Source organism: Protopterus annectens, chromosome 2.part0 (genome assembly GCF_019279795.1).
Source record: "Protopterus annectens isolate FY-2018-M chromosome 2.part0, PAN1.0, whole genome shotgun sequence".
NCBI lineage: Eukaryota > Metazoa > Chordata > Ceratodontiformes > Protopteridae > Protopterus > Protopterus annectens.
Window position 1 is genome coordinate 1,630,254,709 of NC_056728.1, and position 26,494 is coordinate 1,630,281,202.

A 26,494-nucleotide genomic window follows, 5' to 3' on the forward strand; every position below is an offset into this window, starting at 1 on the left:
CTTGTAGTCCACTGCAGAGTTCCTAAGCCAGCAGAGAGCAGAAAAAGCAACTTTCTTGATCATAAGTATTTTTTAAACTTTTTAGTTTGCATTTTTCGATCTTTTGAGCTTTTCGACTACTGTTTGTGCCTATATTACTGTTTTATTACCTTATTTTCCTGTTTTTGTGAGCTTATATTGTTGATTGCACTTGTGGGCTAAAGTATTGCTTAAAAGTAACAAACAGGCTAATACACTCAAGTGTACCAGCCTTTGATAGCAATTTAGTCGAAAACAAAGCATTTACTGCATTTTTTCTGTCTGTTTGCAAAAAAAAAAAACAAAAAAATATTTCTCCTTTCCTAAACTTTCCTAGCTATTTATTCCAGTGATCAGATTTTGCTGATCCCTGGGCTTTGTATTTGGTTTCTGTGTTCCTCCATTTTCCTGTGTGGCCAGAGGTAGTTTCTTTACTCACCAGTGGGAGTGGGGAGTACTGAGCTGCTTGTTTGTCCTCAGAGGAGTGGTTAGAAGCAGCAACTAGTAATTCGTCGGCCATTTTGGGTCATTTCCTGTTTTTTCCAGCCCCCTGCTATAAAGCACGCTTTGGCAGGCATTTCTGGCATTAGAGAACTAGGCATAGCTCCTCGTGGTCCCCTGCAGAGTTCCTAAGCCAGCAGAGAGCAGAAAAAGCAACTTTCTTGATCATAAGTATTTCTTAAACTTTTTAGTTTGCATTTTTCGATCTTTTGAGCTTTTCGACTACTGTTTGTGCCTATATTACTGTTTTATTACCTTATTTTCCTGTTTTTGTGAGCTTATATTGTTGATTGCACTTGTGGGCTAAAGTATTGCTTAAAAGTAACAAACAGGCTAATACACTCAAGTGTACCAGCCTTTGATAGCAATTTAGTTGAAAACAAAGCATTTACTGCATTTTTTTCTGTCTGTTTGCAAAAAAAAAAAACAAAAAAATATTTCTCCTTTCCTAAACTTTCCTAGCTAGTTGTTCCAGTGATCAGATTTTGCTGATCCCTGGGCTTTGTATTTGGTTTCTGTGTTCCTCCATTTTCTTGTGTGGCCAGAGGTAGTTTCTTTACTCACCAGTGGGAGTGGGGAGTACTGAGCTGCTTGTTTGTCCTCAGAGGAGTGGTTAGAAGCAGCAACTAGTAATTTGTCGGCCATTTTGGGTAATTTCCTGTTTTTTCCAGCCCCCTGCTATAAAGCACGCGTTAGCGCGGAGCTGCTACCGTTGCACACTAGGGCAGCACCGGTTAATCAGATTTAAACTATTAGGGCTACCTAAAGTCCACTCTTCAAATTTTCCCTTAAAACTACCTTCCTCAAAGTATACTACTGTTCTATTTAGTGTATCCTACAACTATAAATTATCTCTACTTGACTCCCAAGTAGACTATTCTCTATCTGTATAGTGAAGCACTTGCTCCTACAGTACTTATCACCTCGATACAGCACTCTTGTTATAGAAAGTACCCCAAAAAGCAAACCCCATTTCTCGGTCACCCACATCCCCAGAACCTTTTCTTAAGTTTTTCTGTCTATTCCTTCTAGCATGTCGAGGGATCAGTTGCTAATGTCCTCTCCTGCTCAGCTGGTGAACCTGGGAATATTGAGGCAATGTTACAATTGCCTCATGTACACAGACAACCCTCTCCTCCTCCCACAAAACACAAATACATGCGAGATGCAACTATACGGCCAAACTGGAGGCTGAGCTCTCTCAACATAGGACTGGCATGACCAGACAGGAGGAGAAGGAAACCACACACACTATAGACCCAGTCTCACATAATACCATCACAACCTCAAATCATACACATAAACACACAAAGACATACTGGAGGCCCTGATCAAAAATCTACCAAAACAGCAGAGGCCACCAAAGCAGACACCCAAACAACTACCACCTCAGAACACAACACCTGCAACACATAGACCACACAGTCAGAGTGTCAAGCAGTCACAGCCCTTAATGCCAAACACAATGCCAGACACACTAGTCATTGGTGACTCCATAGTCAGACACACTGACGTCCGCCACCAGACTGAGTAAGGAGAAGGTCACAGTAAGCTGCCTGTCGGGTGCTAGAATCCGCCACATAACGCATGCACTCAGGTCTCTCAACAGCAGGTACAAGTACGACTCAATCATTGTCCACGCTGGTGTTAACGACCTGAGACGCACCTCCTTGGACTACATGAAAAGAGACATAGAGGAGCTCTCTGATTATGTAGCCCAAGCAGGTATGACCCTGACCTTGAGCAGTATCCTACCTTCACCAAGAATGATGCCACAATACAGAGATAAGATGATCAGCTTTAACAATTGGCTTAAACTCTGGTGTCATTCAAAGGGGATCCAATGTCTGTCTGCCTGGGATGACATGCTGGACAAGCCACGCTGCTTTGCAAGGGACGGCTTGCACTTATCACCCTGGGATTCCGGATTTTGGCAAAGGCTCTTGCCACCCCCATAGTGCCTTTTTAGGCAAGGCTCAAATTCTAAACCTACCACCCTAGAACAAAACAAAGAAAAAACTAAGGGTAATGCTGCTCAATGCCAGAAGTCTCAACCTCAAGATGCACGCACTGAGGCCCTTCTCAGTATGGAGAACATCGATGTCTGTGCTGTGACAGAAACCTGGTTCAAGGCTCCTGAGAGCACCCCAGCACTATCAGGTTTTACCTCATATCATGCGTTCCGCCCCAAAACCCGGACAATACCAAGAAAGGAGGAGGGGTATCCATATTCATCAAGGACACCCACACCTCAAGATTGGTGGCATCGCACGATGCATCGGAAACCATCCAGGTGCAATTAACCATAGGCAAGACTGCTCTGCAATTTGTAGCATGTTACAGGCCACCCTCGCAAACTCAGGAACCTCATATGGCCTTCCTGAAAACACTGGAGGGGATAAATGTATCTCCGAACACCATCATACTAGGTGACTTCAACTACCCTAATATAGACTGGGAACACTACTCAAGCCCAAACACTCTAGCCCAAAAGTTCCTGGAATTCATAAACTCAAATGCCATGGAACAACTAGTCACCATCCCCACAAGAGGAGAAAACATACTTGATCTCATCATCACGAACATGGGAGCACAATGTTCAACGCCAGAAGTATACCCCTCACTGGTGAGATCTGATCACAAACTAATCTTGCTGGAGGTCCTCATCCCCCCCCCCCCCGAAATGAAAAAGACCACAGTAAAGAACTTCTCGAAGCCCACTTCACACTTCTAAAAACTAGTGTGGTTTCCTTTAGGGGCCCTGAGCGGTTAACATTACTCAAACCGCTGAATCACTTACAAATGCCTTCTACCAGCACCTGCAGGGCTGCATGGATCAGGCAATCCCAAGCAAAACAAAGACTCTTTGTACCAAAGGCAAGCGTCCAGTCTGGTGGACCCCAGCCATAAACAAACTCTACAACAAAAGGAGAAAGCTACTACAAGATAGAGCAAAATCCTTAAAAGGTAAGACACCGCTGATCACTATAAGTAAAAAGCTAAGAGCTCTCATAAAATCATCCAAAGCTAATTTTGAGAAAAAAATAGCTAAGGACTCTAAAGACAACCATAAGGCATTCTTTAGCTATGTCAGAAACCTAGGAGGAAACTCCCAGATATGTTCAGAATTAGTTCAAAATGATGTGGAGATTACTGATCCTACAGACATTGCCAACATACTGGCTGACAGGTTCAGTGCAAACTTCTCCCCTCCCCTAAAGGAGAGATATCTATACCAAATGATTGTAGCCCCCAAACATCTCTAACGCCCAGGTGAGAACTGCTCTCTCCAAGGCAAAGAACACAGCATCCATGGGACCTGATGGTGTCCCCGGCTGTGTGCTCCATGAACTCAATGAGGAATTAAACCCACAGTTAGGACAGCTGTTTAATCTTAGTCTCACCTCCGGATACGCACCCAGGAGTGGCGCACAGACTGTGGTCCCACTCCACAAAGGCGGTGCCTCCACCGACCCTGGAAATTACCGTCCCATTAGCTTGACAAGCCTTATCTGCAAAGCCATGGAAAGGATCATAATGGATCTCATAAATAAAGACATAGGGAACTTGCAGACTTTGGATCCAACCCAGTTTGGCTTTGTCAAAGGCAGATCATGCCTTTTAAACTTGGTTGACTTTTTCGAAACAGTCACCAAGGCCATTGACGAGGGAAAGGCAGTCCATACAGCCAACCTAGACCTGGCGAAGGCTTTTGATACAATACCTCACTCGGGTATCATTGAAAAACTCATTAACTTAAATGTAAACCCATACATTACAAGATGGGTTGCAAACTGGCTGAGTGACAGAACTCACAGGGTCAGAGTTGCTGGCGCCATGTCAGACTCAAAGCCTGTCACAAGTGGTGTCCCACAGGGCTCAGTCCTGGCCCACTCTTGTTTGGCATCTACTTTTCTGAAGTACAAGCAAACACAGGAGGGTTATGGCTGACAAAATTTGCAGATGACTGCAAACTGGGCGCCGTAGTTGAAAACACATCCGACACAGATATCCTTCAGAAGGGTCTCACAGAAACAGATAACTGGTGCCAGAGCCATGGCCTAAAGTTAAATGCCAAGAAATGCATAGTCATACCCTTCGGGAAAAATAAGGTTACCCCTAGCTACCATATAGGTGGCAATCCCCTGAACACAGAAGAAGTTATTAGGGACTTGGGAACCCAGGTTGACAGTAGCCTTTCATTCGACACTCATATTGCTTAAATAGTTAGGAAGACCTTCTACATTGCCCACCTTATCATGAAGGGATTCACATCTAGATCAAGGGAAGTCATAGTCTCCCTATACTCATCACTCATCAGACCAATGATCGAGTACAATGCCCCATTCGGAATGTATCTGACCCGACACTTGCAGCAGCTGGAGAGGCCACAAAAGTTCCTCACCAAAAGGATAAAGGGTCTCAAAAGTCTGTCTTATGCTGCCCGACTGAAAGAACTCCAGTTATATTCAGTTGCTTACCGCTTGCTCAGAGGTGACCTATGCCTGACATACAAGGCCATGTCAAACCCAGATTTGATGAACATGCTTCATCTCAAAAAATCTAGATCCCTCAGAGCCACAAGGGCGGGAGACTTAAACCTCGACACTGTTATTAATAGGACGTGCTGGAGGGATAGATTCATCACCCAAAGACTCCCTATGCTGTGGAACAAAATCCCGGTTTATGTGAGGCAGAGCACCTCGCCGGCCTTGTTCAAGAGGAATCTTGACCAATGGATGGGAGATCACAGATACACCCCAGGGGTTACCTCAGTGTCACTGCTCGACAGAGGCACAGCAAAATAATGGGCATAGTTTCTCCAAACTAAAGGGGTGGCGTAAGCCACAAAACTATGGGCTAGGCTTATAAATGCCCTCGGGAAGATAGCCTAGTATGAACCTATGAACCTATGAACAAGGGATCAAGACTGAAAAAGGACAATTTCAGCCAAGAGGAAAACCATATCCTCATGGCAGCCCTCAGGACATAAGCTAAATGTCGGTTTGGTAAAGGGGGCCCAAACAAGCTGGAATCAATTTGTCCTCAACATTAATGCATTGGGTGACAGAGACTGCACATTATCACAGTGCAAGAAGAGGGCAAATGATATGGTAGGACATGATAGAGCCAAGGTGAGGCCGAATGCAATTGCAGCAGCAGTACTGGTGGGAGCACTAGCACTTATCCTTTTAACATCATGGCACTGGAATAAACAGGAGTGTTGACACTGGCTATTATCAGCATCTACAACAGCAACAACTGTCTGCTCAGGAAAGTTGGTTTAAAACCAGTAACATATATTTATATAGATAGTTGAATGCTGACATGGAATGATGACATTAAACACACCAGAATTACTATTAACAGGTGTACTTTCCACATCGGCACAAAATAACAATGAAGGGGGTGTGCATGGTAGGTGTTCCCCACACCTCTTTACTCAGCATACAGTAGTGTATGCTGCTTCTTTATTAGTAATGTTTTCAAATCACTTTTTGCAGGGTCAGCAGCAGAAACAAACAGTTGAACTATACCAATAAATTTGGGGGATAGCAACAGAATAGCTGTTGAAGATGATGATAATGATGATGATTATGATTATGATAACATAATAATATTTATGAGGCAGCCTGAAAAAAGTGGTGCACAGTCCCTACGTTTAATGGCAGAATCTCACACTCAACAACATGTTAGTAACTTTGCAGGGAATGACAGTGCTTCACAAAGTTAACCAGATGCCAAGAGTACACTCCAGCATGTACAGCGAGAAAATGTACCTCCACATCAGTATCTCTAAATCCAGATGACCACTTTCAGAATGATGGCAGAATTCAGAGGTAACAGTGTCCATGGTGACACCTTTACAAAGGGGAGTCACAGTGATTTGCTACAGCTACCCCAGGAAACACATAAAGCATTGGCTACTCAGCAGCAAATGTGCCATAACATTGTTAGGGCTCAGAGCATTGTCATAGAGAGTCAGCTGGAAATGGTCAGAATCCACCATTTCAAGCACTACACTGAAGTGGCACAGAGTAGCAAAACTGCCATGATCACACTTACGCATAGTATGCTGACACACCAAACATCTGTTAGAATCTCCATTTGTACACTAGTTAGGACTTACCAGACTCAAGTAGGAGTCAGTCTTAGAAGGAGAAGAGGACAGGGTACTGTAAGGACATGTGAGGGTAGATCGCATGAGACTATTAATGCTTCTCAAGAAAATACTGTCGGGGGAAGAGCACAACAGATTTCATGCAGATCACATTACTATTCATCTACACCTAGCAGAACCTTTCATTCAAGGTCCTGGTCCTGGTCCCGCAGCACTGTCAGATTGATGTCCATAGTATCACCTGCATCAAGTATATCACAACATCAGTCCAACTCACCATCCATCTCTCATGACACCCCCTCTTCAAAATAATTTCCACCATCACCTAGCCTATCTTGAGGAGATGTGTTTGACACATTTAACCTTGACCTTCTGTGAATCGTGTGACATTTGTATCAGTTACAATTTGCCCTTCACACAAACATGACAATGTTCATCTCAAATGGGAATAAGTTATTAAACAAAGTAGAAAAAAGTGAGTGTTCCTAGGACACTTTTCAACTATATGCATTTCATTCCTGCGATGGTACTGCTTGAAACCTCATGTAACTATGGAAAGAAAGCTGTATGTCATAACGTAACATTTCAGTGGTTAATACCATTAATGCTCTATGCATTATCATTGTTACAGCTGACAGTTACCTACAATTTAAAAGAGTAATGCACAGCTATTCAGGGAAACACTAATAAGAAAATTAAGATTAAATGAGTATTCTGCCATGTAAACAAATAATGCTGCCATTTCACCCTCATCTCTGCACAACTAATGATGTTTTATTGTCTCTGAGGCCACAAATTATTGTATATGACACAACAAAACAAAATAATCTGATGTCCCATGCCTCAATAGACAAAGTCCAAAATGAGAAAACATTGGATAAATAAAAAATATGATACATTTTCATTCAATTGCCTTTTTATTAAGTGTAGCACTTCAGGACATTCCGTACATGCATACTTAGGTATACCGCCTCAGGAGAATTTATTGTGCAAAGCAGTTAAAATGTGGCGAAAAGGACTCAGTGAGTTCTCAGACATGACTTTTACCAACAATAATATGAGTACCTGTTCAGAAATAAAAAGTATATTATTTAAAGATGAGAAGGAGGGATGCAGAGTATATTGGAAAAAAGATGCTAAGGGTGAAGCTGCCAGGTAACAGGAAAAGAGGAAGGCCTAAGATAAGGTTTATGGATGTGGTGAGAGAGGACATGCAGGTGGTTGGTGTGACAGACCAAGATGCAGAGGACAGGAAGAAATGGAAACAGATGATCTGCTGTAGCAACCCCTAATGGGAGCAGCCGAAATAAGAAGATTTAAAGATGAGAAGGAATGTCAGATGAACAGTGAAAGTAAACTATGCATCATATAATATAGCCAACAGATATCACTACGTGCATCAATTATACTCTATGTGCACATTTTTTTAACAAGAAAGGAAACACTAACCTGGATGTCATGGTCCACAGTTTTGGACTAGATGCAACCTCTTTACCTGTGCATCCTATGTTGTGCACAAACCTGCTGCATAGGGTCCCTTACTACTTCTGCCAACTGGTCACCATTAGTCATGGTGGGACTGGAACTGGAAGCTGCAGTGACAGCACTTCACCTGCATACAGGCACATGATCATGTTGTGCAGAATGTAACATGCAGTAAACATCCTGCATACAGTAGGTGGGTCATACCCAGACTCATCCAGGCACCTAAAATGACTCTTCAAGAGGCCAAAGACCCTCTCTATGACAATGCGGGTATGGAACAGGGCTGTACTGAAGCTGCTTTCTGCAGCTCAGCTTAAATTTCTCACTGGTGTCATGAGACATGGCATCTATGGATATCTGGCATCACCTAAAAGAAAAAAAGAGAGAGAGAAAAAGAGAAGGAATGTGACTAAAACAAAAAGTGGTTCAGTATTCAGCTGTACATTTTACCATTAACAACATCTTAAATAAAATTAAAAAAAATAAAAGTACTATTCTACTTACCAACAAGATGACAACTGGGCATCTTATCATTCAGGAAGAGGTGGTACAGTGAGTTACTGTCCCAGATATGGGAACTGTGTACACTGCCAGAATGCTGGGCCGAGACAGTGATGCATCCCCATGCATTACAAACTACCTGGTAACCCTTGATATTGTGGTACTGCTCCCCCATGGAGCAGATGGGGCCCTAATTGCAACATAAATGCAATCTATCACACTGAGTATTTAAGAAAAATGTGCCACCCCATAAAAGACACTCATACTCCTGACTCAGACCTGAGGTGACACCAGAAAACAGATTCACTGACCCACATGTGCCAAGAGCACATCCAGGAGCTGCCAGAGTATCCTAGAAGCAGAAACCTGTGAGACATCTAACATGTCCTCAATCTGCCTCTGGGAGGTCTGCATAGTAAGTATACAGAGGGCTATACATACTTTTGTATCCAAAGGGATAGGAAATCCACACATCCCTCCCTGTGGGGGCCATGCATACTCACTAAGACCCTTACAATATCCCTGTCAACTCTGAGCCAATCAAGTATCTCCCAATTGTCAAAATTATAGTGAGTTATTCAGTACTTATATCTCCACCTTCTTGGTTGGTGAGTGCCACTGGATGCAAGTGATTTTGGCTCATCCATGACAAACATCTCACACTGAAAAATAGCAAGGATTACAAGGTAAGTTGAAAAGGCAAAATTCTGCCTCTTATAACTAATCTACAGATGTCAAAAACTACAATAAAAACCTAGCAAAGCTGGAGTTTTCTCTATGTGATACTTTAAACTTCCTGTAATAGATGCTATGGGATACATGCAAATTACTCCTTAAGAACATTAAATATTTCAGCTATAGGGCTTCTGAATGCCCATGACCTTTTACTTTTTCTATTAAAGTCTTTGTAAATACATTCAGGCCAATAAAGCCAAACCCACCTAGCTGTATACATGAATGTTTTGGCCTTCTTATAACCTCATCAGCACAGCATAAGTGGAATGCTTGGGTATAGGTTAGAAACACAGGATCTTTACACCCAGCTGATGTCCATAACCATTAAGGTGTCTGTAAAGTATCCCAAGTAACATCCAAACCAAAGAGTGAAAATGTCACACAGACAAACCCATTAGTAAAAACTACAAGAAAAACCTAGCCAAGCTAGAGTTTTCAATATGTTACCTTAAACCTCTTATAATAGAGGCCCATGGGATATATGCATATGACCCCCTAAGGACATCATGTTTTCGGCTCTGAATGCCCCTGACCTTTTACTTTTTTTAATTAAGTTTTTGTGGATACATTCAGGCCAATAAAGCCAAAACCCACTAGCTGTGGACATGCATGTTTCAGCCTTCTTATGCCCTTGTCAGAACAGCATACTGTTATGGAAAAGCACAAAAGAGTGACTAAGAATCACAACTAAGTGGGAGAAGGCTGCATTACCATATGCCTTTTTACATAATTTCTCATTTGTATCTCATTATGACTTCATTTTCATATGTTTATTTGTGGCCTTGGTGTGTTAGCATAAGTGGCCTCCATGAATTGCAGCTTTGTTGTGCTCATTTGCAGAGAGCACGAATATCCTTAATGCTTTCATATAATGACTTTGAATACCACCCTACATCTCTCCCATATAATATAATTCCATTTACTAACAAACATTTTCATAAATAACTTGTGTAAGTGCATAGATATCAACTTCACAGGTAATTCATGTACTCAGTCACAAACTAGAATTCTAACTGGAACAGAAACTTTGGTATCTATTTATTTTTTATTTTTATTTTATATTTATTGGTCTTTGTGTTGAAACCACCAGACTAGAACAATTCCGAGGTCTGAGAGATGACACCACTTTCCCTCCCCATATTTACCTGCAAACTTATTGTCTTCATTCATAAACAAATATATGTGGTATCTTGAGGAAAACATATCTAATTTTAGTTTCCATTACCAATACTGCAAGTCTTCTATCAGTAATTTTACTGCTTTTAACATTTACAGCTAATATTCTGATTCATTATTCACTTCTAAGTTTGGGTTTAAATGTACTCATCCTTAACTCTCTTTACCTTATATTCATAATTTTCTCAATAGCAACTTCTTTACTACAGACACCTTCTTTATTTTCAAACTTTTCTTGTGACTTTATTTATAAAACAGAATAAACATTATCAATAATTACTCTCTACTCCCCCGTTTACCACTTCACAATGCAGCCAGAACTATTATTTTATATTTAGTGGATTCCTCTGTACAATTTTTCTTTGTATATCCCCTTTCCATGCATATTTCACACATTCTTTTCTGACAGTCTTTAACTAAATGGCCTGCTTATCCACAAAAATAGTATCTGTCCTTTGGGTTAGTCATAATAATGTATGGTTCATTTAAGTCCCTAAGATGTTATCATACTTTGTAAATGGCACAAAGCATTTGCCGTTCTATATAAATCACAAAAAATGATTATCTCCATTTCAAAAACATCTGAGTCTCTTAATATAATCTGAACAACAGTTTAGTGTAGTCCAGCTAAAGCTTTGCTAAGCAATGCTTCATTCACCTCAGCCAGTCTAAAATGCACAGCTACTCTTCTCCTTTTATTAACTGCAAACATTTTTTAACTATACTAACTCCAACGAGCTTTTCTTGCAAGTTCTATAAACTTCCTCTGAATGACAAATAAAATCCAATCTCTTGGGCAACATAAAAAAAGAGATCATCATCCAAATGCATTATCATTTGAATAATAGTTGTTTTAAAGACTCTAGCATGCTAAGCAAATCAAAAGTTGTGTCAGTTTGAAGGGCTCTTCTTCAGAAAACAAAAGATTGGGTGTTTCTCCCAGGTTCCAAAACTACACACTGCTACTGTTTAATTCCCACTGCTTCTACATATGTGGGATCAACAGTTTGCAACTCAGACTGCTGCATGAGTGCAGTAGCTGTTTCTTTAATCTAATTATACCTTGTTTCTTTTCATTATATTACCTACAACCTTAACTTCCTTCCTGCTTACCTGCTGGATTTATTATTGTTGTTTCACCTGTTACAACCTATTATTACACTTTTCGTATATATAGCTATGTTACTATTCCATTGAGTACATTTATGTTCCTCTTATCCATTGTATCCATAAGATCGTTTTGCTCTTTAATATTGTTAATTTGTCTCTATTTGTATGTATTTGTATGTCTGTTTGGGGCTTTTCCCCTTGGGTCTCCACTGAAAAAGGATAAATTCTTACCCAGCTGGACCAACCCGGTTAACAAATGCGAAATAAATAAATAAATGAAATAATTGTTCCATTATGCTTGCAAAATGACTTCTGCAAGAAAAGTGGGCTAGCTAGGACAATGTTTCATCAGCTTCTGCCTGTTCGCTACTCTACATTCCCACATGTAAACTTTCTTGCAAATCTTCATACTCTTGCATATCCTTTCCCTTTTTCCCAGCACAGTTGAATGGTGGTGACTTCAACTACCCCACCATAGACTGGGTGAACTATTCTTTCACTAATGCACTCTCTCAACAGTTCCACGACTTCATCATTGCTAATGCACTAGACCAGCTCGTCTCATCCCCCATAAGGGGAGATAACATTCTGGACTTGGTTCTCACCAACATGGATAACAACTGCACCACTCCCATAGTATGTTTTTCCCTGGTGAGATCAGATCATCAGACTGTCTCATTCAAAGTTTCTATCCCCCCCCCCCAGCCATAATCAAGCTAAAAAAACTTCTCAAACACTGACTACAACCTTCTAAGGGAGGATATCTGTAGCTTCACACCACCGCCCCCCACAAGGATGCAGACAACTAACTGAACAGTACACCAATACAGTATTCAAGCACCTGCACAACTGCATGGACTCAGCCATACCCAATAGAACTAAAACCTGTTCCTCAAAGAAATATAAACCTGTTTGGTGGGCATCCTGTATCAACAAGCTTTACAACAAAAGGAAGAAACTGTCATCCAAGGGTAAAAGGGAACAAATTCCAAATAGGAAAAACTCCCTCCTTAGCCTCAACAAGAATATTAGATCACTAGTGAAAATTTCCAAGGCCAATTTTGAATCAAAATTAGCCTCCATAACAAAGGGAAATGGTAAAGTCTTCTTTAGTTACATCAGGAACCTCTGTGGCAAAGCCCAGGTTTGTTCCAAATTAGTACTTAACAGTATCACTTATACTGATCCTATTGACTTAGCCGACCTGCTAGCAGATAGGTTCAGTGCAAACTTCACCCCCCTGTCCCCCCCAAAGGCCCTTTTGACATTTCTGATATTTGTCCCATACCTCACATCCCTGTAGGGCAAGTGTTACAGGCCCTATCCAAGGCAAAGAACACAGCTTCCATGGGTCCTGATAGTATCCCAGGATGTATTCTGCACCATCTCCAGCAAGAACAGGTTTCACCATTGAGCACCCTATTCAACCACAGCCTAAGTACTGGCTTCATTCCAGCAGAGTGGAGAACTGTCATTGTCATCCCCTTGCACAAAGGTGGTGCCACTACTGACCCTGGAAACTACCACCCCATTAGCTTGACAAGTCTGATCTGTAAAGTCATGGAACGTATTATTATGGATCTCATAAACAAGGACATAGGCAATCTCCAAGCACTTGACCCCACCCAGTTCGGATTCTTCAAAGGTAGATCCTGCCTGTTGAATCTGGCTGAAATCTTTGAAGCAGTCACCAAAGCCGTAGACGAAGGTAAGGTGGTTCACACAGCCTACCTTGACCTCGCCAAGGCTTTCAACACCATCCCCCATTCTGGAATTATAGCTAAACTCACAAAACTAGGTATAAATCCCTATGTCACAAGATGGGTTGCCAACTGGCACACTAATTACCCCCCTCTCACCACCTAAAGGGCCCATATCTGTACAGGAAGAATGCAGAGTCCCTGTAATCACAACTACAAAGGTAAAAGCAGCACACTCTAAAGCCAAAAACATAGCATCCATGGGACCGGACAACATCCCAGGCTGCATTTTACATGAACTTCAGAATGAACTGGCTCCCCACCTAAGCACCATGTTCAATCATAGCCTCACATCAGGCTTTGTGCCCACTGAATTGCACACAGCAACAGTTATCCCACTCCACAAAGGGGGAGCCACCACTGATCCTGAGAACTATTACCCTATTATCCTGACAAGCCTGGTCTGCAAGGCCATGGAACGTATCATCATGGAATTCATAAACAAAGACATTAGTATCCTCCAAACTCTGGACCCCACCCAGTTCGGGTTTGTGAAAGGCAGATCATGCCTCCTGAACCTGGTTGACTTCTTTGAGGCAGTCACCAAAGCTGTAGATGAGGGTAAGGTGGTTCACACAGCCTATCTTGACCTCGCCAAGACTTTTGACACCATCCCCCATTCTGGAATTATAGCTAAACTCACTAAACTAGGTATAAATCCTTATGTCACAAGATGGGTTGCCAACTGGCTCATTGACAGAACCCACACAGTGAAAGTTGCAGACTCCAAATCTGACTTCAAACCAGTGACAAGTGGAGTACCACAGGTTCAGTCCTAGGACCTCTCCTGCTTGGTATCTACTTCTCTGAAGTACAGGCTAACACAAAAGGCCTCTGGCTAAAGAAGTTCACAGATGACTGCAAACTAGGAGCTATAGTCGAGTCTCCAAATGATGTGGACATCCTACAGAAGGGCCTCACTAAGGCAGATGCCTGGTGTCAGAACCATGGCCTCAAGCTCAATGCCAAAATGTGCATTGTTATCCCCTTTGGTAAAAACTCTGTACCCATGAACTACCACACAGGCAGCAATCTTTTTAATGCTGAATGTGTGATAAGAGACCTTGGGACCCAGGTGGACAGTAGTCTCTCCTTCGATAATCACATTGCCACAGTAGTCAGGAAATCCTTCTACATGGCACACCTCATCACATAAGGGTTCTCATCCAGGAAAAAAAGAGTTCATTGTTCCCCTCTACTCAACACTCATTAGACGCATTATAGAGTACAATGCCCCTTTTGGAATGTACCTCACAAGACATCTGCAGCAGTTGAAATGCCACAGAAGTACCTCACAAAGAAGATTACTGGCCTCAAACAGATGACCTACACTGACCATCTCAAAAAACTCCAGCTTTAATCTGTAGCATATCGCCTACTCCAAGGTGATCTCTGCCTAACATATAAAGCTATGTCAAACCCAGAGCTGTTGGGCATGCTACACCTAATGAAATCCCAATCCCTCTGAGCTACATGCTCTACGGACCTTGTCACCACAATAAACAGGACATGCTGGAAGGATAGATTCCTGCCCCAGAAACTTCCCATACTCTGGAACAAGCTACTCATCTATGTCAAGCAAAGTTCCTCATTAACACTCTTCGAGAAAAATCTTGATGAGTGGATGGAAATAGGAAATACACCCCAGGGATCACTTCTGTGGCTCTGCTTGACAGGGGCACAGGAAATTAACTTTCTTGGGTTGGCGTAAGCCAGGGAACTTTGTTGGCTAGCCTTACTTAGGCCCTTGGGCTAATAGCCTAGTACCTACCTATGAACCTATGAACCTATAATCTTTGAGACTGTCACCAAGGCCCTGGATGAGGGAAAGTCAGTACATACAGCTTACCTTGACTTGGCTAAGGCCTTTGACACAATCCCTCACTCGCACATCATCGAAAAGCTAACACAACTTGGTGTAAATCCCTATCTCATCAGGCGGGTGGCCAACTGGCTCACTGACAGGACCCACAAAGTCAAAATAGGCACCTCCACCTCCAATAGCAGACCTGTCACTAGTGGAATTCCCCAGGGCTCTGTCCTAGGACCCCTACTGTTTGGCATCTATTTCTCAGAGGTCCAGGCAAAGACAAAAGTCCTGTGGCTGACCAAGTTTGCTGACAACTGTAAGTTGGGTGCTGTCATTGACTCCCCAGATGATGTTAACATACTGCAAGAGGGTCTCACATTAACTAATGACTGGTGCCAGAGTCATGGCCTCAAGCTAAATGCAGAAAAAAAATGTATCATCATACCATTCAGCAAAAACATGACCCCTCCTGATTACCACATCGACAGCAACCCCCTAAGAACACAACCTGTGGTGAGACACCTGGGCACTTAGGTGGATAACAACCTCACATTCGACCATCATGTAGCAGCAGTTGTCAGAAAAGCCTATTAATTAGTTCCTCTCATAAGTAAAGGGACTGCATCCAGAAAAAAAGAAGTTATTACCTCTCTATACTCCTCCCTCATTAGACCAATAATTGAGTATAACACCCCATTTGGGATGTACCTCTCCAAACATCTGCACCAGCTGGAAAGGCCACTGAAATACCTCGCAAAGAGAATCCATGGCCTCCAACACCTGTCATATGCAGACAGGCTCAAATCAGTATCACTCTACTCGGTATCGCACAGATTGCTCCAGGGTGATCTGTGTCTCACCTACAAGGGAATCTTGGACCCTGCTCTACTAGAGATGCTCCATATCCATAAGTCTAATGCTTCATGCACTACCCACTGAAAAGACCTGAATCTAATATGTAACATCAACAAAACCTGGTAGAGAGGCAGGTTTGTATCCCAGAGGCTGCCCTGTCTCTGGAATAGACTTCCCATGCACGTCAAATAGAGCACCTCACTGAACCTCTTCGAGTGCAATCTTGATGACTGGATAGGAAACCACAAATTTGTCCCGGGGTTCCACCTGTCTCCCTCATTAACAGGGGTGACAGGTACTGACTGAGGTTTCTTTTTGGGACTAAACTCTTAGCTAGGCTTGTAAGGGCCCCAGGACCATTAGCCTAGTTACCTCCTATGATCCTATGAAACCTATGAAATATTTTCTTCATCATCCTGTATATGACCATCCATATCAGTTTCTTAGATAACTCACCAGATTGAACTTCTGCTATGTTAGCATCCACAACTGTATTCTCCTCCTACTCCATTGATTCTGCAACCGATCCCTTAGCACAATCCATGCAACAAACCAGCATTCCCTGTCCTCTCCTTCTGAGTCACATTTGTCATCATCCTACATAGAATGCAAAATGGTAGCATAATCTGTCTGTTGTTCTGCTAAATTCTCCCTATTTAGTATGAATACTACCTTACATCTCCTCTGAAAATAGGCCATCCCCAGAGTGACTGACTTGATCAACAAAAGTAAATAAAATAATAAACAAGTGACCGAGTGAACAATAGTAGCATTAGTAAAAAGTATATCACATGAAACTGAATACCAACCCAGGTGATCCACTAATCTGCTGTTGTAATGCTTACTGTACATATTTTTACTGGTATGTCTTTGTTTCATTAAAACAGAGGCTACCAAAAATAATGATTACTTATACTGTTGAATGAGAGACTTAATGACAAGGGCATTACATGCAGCATTGCTGAATCTCAGTCAAGCACTTGTTACATGAACAATTGCAGGAATGTAAATAGAATGTAATGAGGAATTACTTGCTTTAGTGACACTCAGCATGACTATAAAGACTATAATTCTTCCTACATCTCCATTGTTCCCTCACTGGAAGGCTTCATCAGTACTTTCAGATGGGCTGCCTCATGAAGCACCAGCCAACAGTCCCTCATGTAATAAATAGAAATCTTTGTTTTCACACAGCTAGTCAAAAGTCACATAACAATGTTTTCCTACAGCACATTATGGCATACCACAACTAATGCTTTTTTCTTAATCCCGTCCTCAGGTCAGTGGATGCATTCACAGATGTGTTAAGTTGTTGTATGTCTCTCAGAATTATCTGGCTTCTTCTAGGTGACATGGATTAGGTTTCCTGTTTTATTCTGTCATGTAAAAAATGTTAATTTGGCAATTGCTTGTCTCAGAGGAACAGGTAAACTTCATGAGGAGTGAATGTGAGTTTGCTATCATCATGTTAGGTATCGGTGTATCTAACTTTTACATGGACCCACCACTGCACCTGTCATCTACTTGCAGTGCTTTGTGGCATGGCTGTGCCTTATACTTTGTACAGCTTTATGTAGCTCCTTGTATTATGCCATGATGAAAATATATTTCCTTTTATTCACAAAGGTTAATTAACAGTTCTCTAACAAAGTAACATTTGTTCAAGCTAATTCCCCACGTGTGAATTGTGTTTGTTTCTCAATGATGTGCAGAATATGAAGTCTGGAAGCTAGCAACATTAAGTTATATAGAGACACAGGGCTGGATTCACAAAGGCTTGCATGGAGTCTAAGAGTAGAGTAAGACTCCATGCAGCCAACATATCCGCTGAGCAATCCAGGAACAGCCGGTAGGGGCATGCAACAGAGCTCCCAAAATGAGTCCTACATGGACAGGGCTTGGATATGCAAATTACATCAATTGCAGGTGAAAGCTATGCAAATAAGGTAAATTTGCAATCCAGGAAACCCGAACCAGTCCAAGTAAGAGTAGTGTTATTTGTAGAAATGTACTCAGTTGACAACTGAGTACGGTTCTGCAAATAGCAAAACGGAGCCGTGACAGCTCCAAAAAAAGGATGCGTCCAGTTGAGGAAGCATGCCAATGGCCAAAAATACGGCCATTGGCAATGTTCACCAATGCAAAATCAAAATAAAATAATTTTTTTTTATCCCGATCTCCGGTGTTTAAGCGTAGCGCAATGCCACGCAAACGCGCTGCACTCTAAAAAACAGAAAATCAATAATTAAAATCCATAAATGTGGATTTTATTGCAATTCTTAATTTACAATGCAAGGGAATGGCAGGCTGAAGAAAACACGGCTACTGAGTAGAGGTTGCTAAGGGGGGAAGCTCAGTCTAAGAGATGTAACCAAGCATTAGTAGGCAATCCTATGCAAATGAGGATTGGGATAGTGAATCGCAAGTTTACATAGCAAATGAGCACAGTCAGTGGAGTGCAGGAGTAGGATAAGGGGAGTAACAGAGTAGAAGATAGGTGACATCACAAGGGGGTATGTATGAAAGAAGTGAAGCTCATTGGAGCAGAGTGGCATGTGTCAGCTGTCATTTACACATCAGTGAAAGAGGTGTGTCAACAGGCAGGCTAGGTAAAGGCAAAAAAAATCGAAGGTGTATGCCATGGATAACACTAAAGTTTCTTCTATAAGTGCTTGCAACGTGTTTGTGCACCGGTGCATGCCTGTATATCCGAGTAAGACTGTGTGCGCACGTGTACGCCTGTGTGCACGCGTTTAAGCTGGAGTAAGCATGTCTAAGGTTGTTTAAAGTTGTGTAAGCACGTTTGTGCTGGCGTGCACGTGTTTTAGCAAGAATAAGCACGTTTTAGTCAGTGTAAGCATGTGTGCGCACATGTGAGCTGGTGTGTGTGTGTTTGCGCTTGTGTGCATGGTGCTGCCCCCCTGAGGAAACAGAAAGGGAAAAGGAAGCACAACAAATAGTAGGAAGTTAACCAGGGAGTACTAGCAGAGCTAGCAGGTGAAAACAATCAGAATCAGGTAATTACACAGGCAGTACACTAGCCCAGCCCAGCCCATCACTTAAAACTCTGCAAACATCATTCCACTATGTTTCTCTCAGAGGCACTGCAACACTGCAGTAAGCTAATAGAAGTGAAAACTGAAAAAGCTTAACTGAGACAAAGAAATGTTAGGGGCTGCCATTGCTGTTATAAGGCGACATATGCAACATGCTGAGGGTGGTGACAATGCAAATGCTGCTGGACAACCCACAGTGAGGAGACAGAGAAGAGTGTACAGGCCCAGGGTAACCTATCAGGGGCTACATGAGCTGGAGATAGTGGAGCGCTATAGAGTGGACAGAGACCTCTTACAGCAAATGGTTGAGCTGTGCAGGCCACACCTCACACACAGAACCAACAGAGGGAAACCCATCCCAGTGGAAACCAAGGTATGTGTTGGCCTAAGAATATTAGCAACAGGTACCTTCCAGAGACCAACTGGTGATATGATTTGGATATCACAGGCATCAGCATCCAGGATAATGCACCAGTTCCTGGATGCCATGTCAGCACATGTCGGTGATCATGTATATTTCCCCAATTCCTGTGAGGTATTGGCCAGCAATATGCATCTCTTCCAGCAAATAGCAGAATACCCTGAGGTAGTGGGTGCAATAGACTGCACTCACATATGCATCAAAGCACCAGCCGGTGAGCGGGGTAGGGTCTACTTCAACTGTAAGGGCTTCCCCTCCATCAACTGCCAGGTCGTGTGTGATGCCCAGGGCATAATACTGAATGTGTGTGCTGGCTGCCCTGGAAGCTACCATGATTCCCATATCTGGCATCTGAAGCAGCTGTACCAGACATTTGCCAATGGGGACATCCCTCATGGTCACCTAGTGGGGGATGCTGGCTATGCACTGGAGCCATGGCTGATGACACCCATCAGAAATGCACACACACACCTAAACAGGAACACCATAATGAGGCACATGCACAAACACGAAATGTAATCGAGCATGTGTTTGGCCTGCTCAAATTGTCATGGTATGTGCCATGCTACATAATATGATCCTGCGAAATCAGCTGCAGCAGGAGCAGCATAGGCCTGGGCCAAACAGTCCCCCACCATTGCCAAGGCCATCAAAGGCAGAGCGTGACTCGGAGGAGGAACAACCTGAGCCAGCCCCAGTAGGCAGAAGGAGATGTGCTCAGTATGCTTTGGCCTTGGCAAAGAGGCAACGCATATCACATACACTGGCTCAGTAAGAACCCTGGAAATGATACCTCTCTCTGACTCACATAAATAGTAAAAGGGATGCCTAACTTGACACTACCTGTTTCCAAACATGTATAGGGAGTGCAGTATGTGCATCTGACATAGGCAGCCCTGCAGCACCACTTGAGGCATGATTGCCATGTGTTAAGCAATATAAAGCAGTGCTAAACAGCTTTCACCACCATTTAGTATATGTAAAGCATTTGCACACACTAACACTAGCACAACTGTGGTCAATGTTGAGCAATATTGGGCAATGTTCTGTAATGTTGGTTAACGTTGAGCAATGTTGGACAAGCCTGGTCTACATTGGACATAGCTGAACAAAAGCCAACATGCTCATATCTGCTCTACTGGCCCTTAAGCAGTCTGGTCTGCTCAGTATGAAAATATAAAGCAGTGACAGGCCTCAAACCCAGAATACTGTGCACTACAGTCATACTACTGAACCACTAAACCATGACAGTATTGCACTGGTCAGCCTGTATGAAGAAAGTTGATAAGTCTATGCAACATATCTCATGGAAACCCTGCAGGCACAGCATAATCCCTGTCGAGTTATGACACAAAAGTGAGCCCTGCAGTAAGAATAGAACCTGATTTTCAACACACATGTAGTATAATTGTTAATATTGGTCATGTTCACACACATCAACAAATGTAGTGGACTTCACACAGCAACATACTGAAAGGTCACACTGGGCATGCTCATACACGAATAAATGAGACAAATGACAGGCAACAAAACACAGAAAGGACAGACTGGGCATGCTCACACACTTAATAAATGAGACAAATGTAGGCAACAAAAGGACAGACTGGGCATGCTCACACACTTAGGCCATGTCTGAGTATAGCAGTGGGTCACACATATCCAGCAGTTGCATGTGTTAACACAGGAACCTCTCAGTATTCACCAATCTGCCATGTGCACACAGTTATATGACAACAGACACATATATAATATATTGGAACCCTGTCATAATAAAATATGTTCTGCAGATACTTAGGTTCTTCGTAGAAAGTGTGAAAGCAAAGAAGAGAAAAACCTGCAATCAGTATCATCAATAAACAATGTGCATCCCGAACATTACCATAGGTGCATAGGTTGATACTAGCCTATCTGCCCTAGGGCATGTATAAGCCTAGCCAGAGTGTGTTTGGCTTTTGCAGCCCTGTTAGATTAGTAGACTGTGCCTGTGAATAATAGGTCACACAAAATAGGCCCTTTACGTTTGCTTTATTGTGCCTCTGTCTGGCGGGGACCCAGAAGAGATTCCAGGGGTAAACATACTATCACCCATCCACTTGTCAATATGTCCCCTGTAGGGGGTCAGTGGGGGGCTCAGCCTATGCGGGACTGGGATACCATTCCAGAGTGAGGGGAGCATCTGGGATAGAAATGTTTCCCTCCAGTATGTCCTACAAATATCTGTGATGAGGTGTAAGTCCCTCTAGCATGTAGCTCTAAGGGATCCGGATATCCTGAGGTGGAGCATGTCCATTAAGTCTGTGTTGGATATGGCAGCAAACAAGAGGCACAGATCGCATCCAAGTAGGTGGTAAGTGACTGGGTAGAGCTGGAGTTACTTTAGCTGAACTGCACAGGGCATCTGTATGGGTCCCTAAATCAACTTGGTGAGGTACTTTTGGGGTCATTACAGTTGCTGCAGGTGTCGGGTAAGGTACATCCCAAATGGGGCATTGTATCCAATCATGGGCCTCATGAGTATAGGGGCACAATGACTTTACTTGATCTAGATGTGAAACCTGTTGGGATAGGGAGGGCTATATAGAATGTCTGTCTAACCACTATGGCAATGCAATTGCCAAAGGCAAGATTACAAGCTACTCATGTCCCCATATCCCTAAGAACTTCTACCATACTTAATGTATTAACACCTATGTGGTAATGTGTGGGCACTACGTGATTCCCAAAGGGGATGACTATGCATTTAATGGCATTCAGCTGTAGGCCATGGCTCTGGCACTAGTTATCCATCTCCGTGAGACCCATTTGGGGGATGCTTGTGGCAGCTGGAGAGTCAAATATGGCACCCAGTTTGCATTCATCTGCTAACATGGTCAGACATATTCCTCCTGTGTTAGCCTGTACATCAGAGGAATATATACTGAACAAGACAGGTCCCAGGACTGAGCCTTATGGGATGCCACGTGTAACTGGTGTAGAGTCAGACATGGCATCTGCAATACATACCATGTGGGTGCTATCCCTGATCCACTTAGCAATCCATCTTGTGACATATGTGTTGATATCTAAGCTGGTGAGCTTATGTATGATGTCCGAGTGGGGTATTGTTGTGAAGGTTTTTGCGAGGTCCAGGTAGGCTGTGTGGACTACCTTCCCCACGTCTATGGACCTGGTAACTGTTTAAAGAAGTCAACCATGTTCAAGAGGCAAGATCCGCCCACAACAAAGCTGAATTGTGTAGGATCCAGTGCCTGTAGGTTCCCGATGTCTGTGTATCGGGACCACTGTTGCTGTACGCCATTCCTTGGGTACATATCCTGTAGTAAGTCTGATATTGAGCAATGACTTCATGTGATGGTTACGTTCATCATGAAGCCTGTGTAAGATGCAGGCTGGGACACCGTCCAGTCCCATAGATGCTGTGTTGTCTGCTTTGGAGAGGGCAGCACTCACCTGATCATCTATGATGTCAGGGAGGCTACACTCTGTTGGGATGGACATTTGCTCATTAGGGGGGATGGGGGGGTGACATTTGCACTGAACCTGTTTGCCAGGATGATGGCAATGTCTGTGGGTTCAGTGTATGTATTGTCATTTCGAAGTAACACACAGCATATCTGGGAGTTGGCACCCAGGTTCATGACATAACTAAAGAAGGCCTTGTGATTGTTCTCAGTGTGTGGTGCAATTTACCTTTCAAAGTGTGTCTTAGATGAATTCATGAGTGAACATAGCTACTTGCTAGTACTGATCAGAGATGCCTTCCCTTATTGGGATTGTGCACTATCATGCAGTAGCCCCCTCCTTTTGTTGTATAGCTTATTTATGGCTGTGGTCCACCAGACAGGTCCCCTGCCTTTGGAGGAGTGAGTCTTGTTCTTATTTGGGATAGCACAATCCATGCATTCCAGTAGGTGCCAATAGAATGTGTTTGTAAAGGATTCAGCAGTCTGAGCCATACTTACCTCTGTCCCAGGGTCTTTGAAGGATATCACCTTGGTTTAGAGAAGTGTGACGTTAGCTGTTGGTAAGTACTTCACCGAGAGAACCTAGGATGGGGATGGGGACGGGATATGGATGTCCAGTGAGATAAATGTATGGTCTGACCTTACCAATGAGGGGCATACCTCTGGTGTGGAACATGGAGTCCCCATGTTGGTGATGATCAGGTCCAATATGTTTTCCTCTCATGTGGGTGTGGTGACCAGTTGTGACATAGCATTTGTGTTTAGAAATTCTAGCAACCATTGGCCGAGGGTGTTGTGGCTGAGTAGTATTCCCAGTCAATGTTTCTGTAGTTGAAGTCACCCCATATAATGGTGTTTGTAGAGACTGTCATATCCTCCAGTGTTCCCAGGAAAGCTGAGTGGGGTTCCTGAGTTCAGGAGGGTGGTCTGTAGCAGGCTACAAACTGAAAGGCAGTTTTTCCCACTGTTAGTTGCACATGTATGGTCTGTGATGCTTCCTGCAGTGCTACTAACCTGGAGGTGTGTGTATCTGTGATGTATATGGATACTCCCCCTAAATTTGTTGGTCGGTCTGAGTCTTGTGGCCGAAAAGCATGGTATGAAGTATAACCTGGCAGTACTGGTGTGCATTTGGGAGCCTGAGCCAGGTGTCTGTTACTGCACAGATATCGACATTCACCATACTGACGAGAGTCTTGAGTGCGTGCATTCTGGGGTCTAAACATCTGGTGTCGAGCAGTATTACCCGTACTTTCTTTTACCATGTATTGTCCATGGAGCTGGGTTTGTCATTTGAGCCTTGCCCAAAAAAGGCACTGTGGGGGTGGCAACAGCCTTAGCCAGTATTTGAAAGTCCAGGGGTGACAGGTGCAATCTGTCCATAATGAAGCTACGTGGCATGTTGAGCATGTCATCCCAGGCTGACAGACACTGGATCCCCTTTGAATGACACCAATATGTTAGCCAACTGTTACAATTGATCAGCTTGTCTGTATACTGTGCCATCATTCTTGGTGAGGGTAAGATGCTACACAAGGTCAGGGTCATACTGGCCTGGGTTACATGATCAGAGAGCTCCTCTATGTCCCTTGTCGTGTAGTCCAGGGAGGAACGTCTGAGGTAATACACACCAGCATGGACAATGATGGAGCCATATTTGTTCTTGCTTTGGAGTGACCTGAATGCATGTTTAATGTGGCAGAACCTGCCACCCGACAGACAGCTCAAAGCGTCCTTCTCCATGTTCAGCCTGGTGAGGGTGACATCAGTGTGTCTGACAATAGAGTCATCTATTACAAGTGTATTAGGTGTGTTTTTAGCCCTAAGGGCAGTGACTGTGTGGCACACAGACGTTGTGAACCATGTGATATGTGGGTAATGTCGTGGGGTAGCAGTTGTCTGGGTGTCTGCTTAGGAGGTCTCTGCTGCTTAGGCAGATATTATGTAGTGCCCCTGAGTATGTATTTGTGTGGTAATGTAGTTTGTTTGCTGTCGCTATAGGTCTATGTGTGACGGAGTTGTGGTGTGTGTGGTTACCTTCACCACCCGATAGACTGTGCCAGTCATGGTTCGAGAGAGCTCAGCCTCCCGTTTGTCTATATAGTTGCATCTCCCACATATATCTGAGTTTGTTGGGAGGAGGTGAGGGTTGTCTGTGTACATAAGGCAGTTGTAACATTGCCTCAAAAGTCCCATATTCACCAGCTGGACTGGAGAGTACATGCGAAACCAACTGTTGGACATGCCAAGATATTATGATGACATACTCTCTGTTGACTGATCAAAAGGGATCAGTATGGTGTTAAGTGTGTAAAAGAGTATAACAGGGGTTTAGTGCTCAGGTATGTTGATGTTTTTGAAAGATTATCTGCGAAGGAGTCCAGACAGAACCATGACACTTCCTTCAGCTATGTCATACACAGCACTGTACACACATATATGTCCTGAGTCAGGGCCAACTGTACCTGACTGACAATGCTGACATCCTGTCAGACAGGCCCATACATACATACCCACCTCCCACTGACAAATGTCCCTATCATCATACCAGGAAATATCACATGTCGAATGGGTAAAGAGCTCCTTCCAAAGCCGAAAACATGGCATCAATTGGATGACATTCCGTGGGATTCATGAAGCTCAGCTCAAGGCCGGCGTAAGGCTTATGCCGGCCATGTGGCATATATATGGAGTAGTTGTGCCATATGCATATTAATGAAGGCACGCAGCCACCACAGCCACTTGCATAGGAAACGAGCGCGAGTGCTAGGGGCATATCATAGTTGCGCAGGGAGGCGTATCAATGTCGGCTGTCAAGGAGCAACCTAAACTGCTGAATATTATATCCCGCCAGCAATAGTAATCATACATATCAGTGTCCGTGGATACTGAAACGTATGCAAAGCATAGTCCCTGTGAACAGAAAATGAAGAATCAAACACAAATGTACGGTAGGGAATAACGTGTCCCTACCCTTGAACAAATGACATGAAAACCGTGTGCCCGTAGTCAAACGTAGTGTTGATAGCTATACCATGTGGAAGTGAAACGTATCATAAGTTAGCGCGCCGCCAGTAGGTACGTCCAGTCCAACGGAGGGTCACCAGCCGACCCATAATGTGAGGGAGGGAACATAGCTGTGCAGATGTGTCCATAACAAAATACACGAGGAGAAATGTCGATATATGTAGTGACCGTATGTCGAATCATATCCCACAAGTCATGTAATAGTCACATACAAAAGATATGTCCATATTTCACATACCAAATGTGATAGGAAATAGCATACACATGTAAACGAAACAGAAGGAGCATATAAACAGCCATAACAATACGGACACATGTAGGCCGAAAGGAACAGTATGATCCATACCATCGACCAAGATTACCATCTGTCCCACTTTGCGAGCGACAGTCCCTCTGTGGGCAGATGTGTCCTGACACAAACATGTAAAACTGGCAAATGTCCAGAGAATATAGG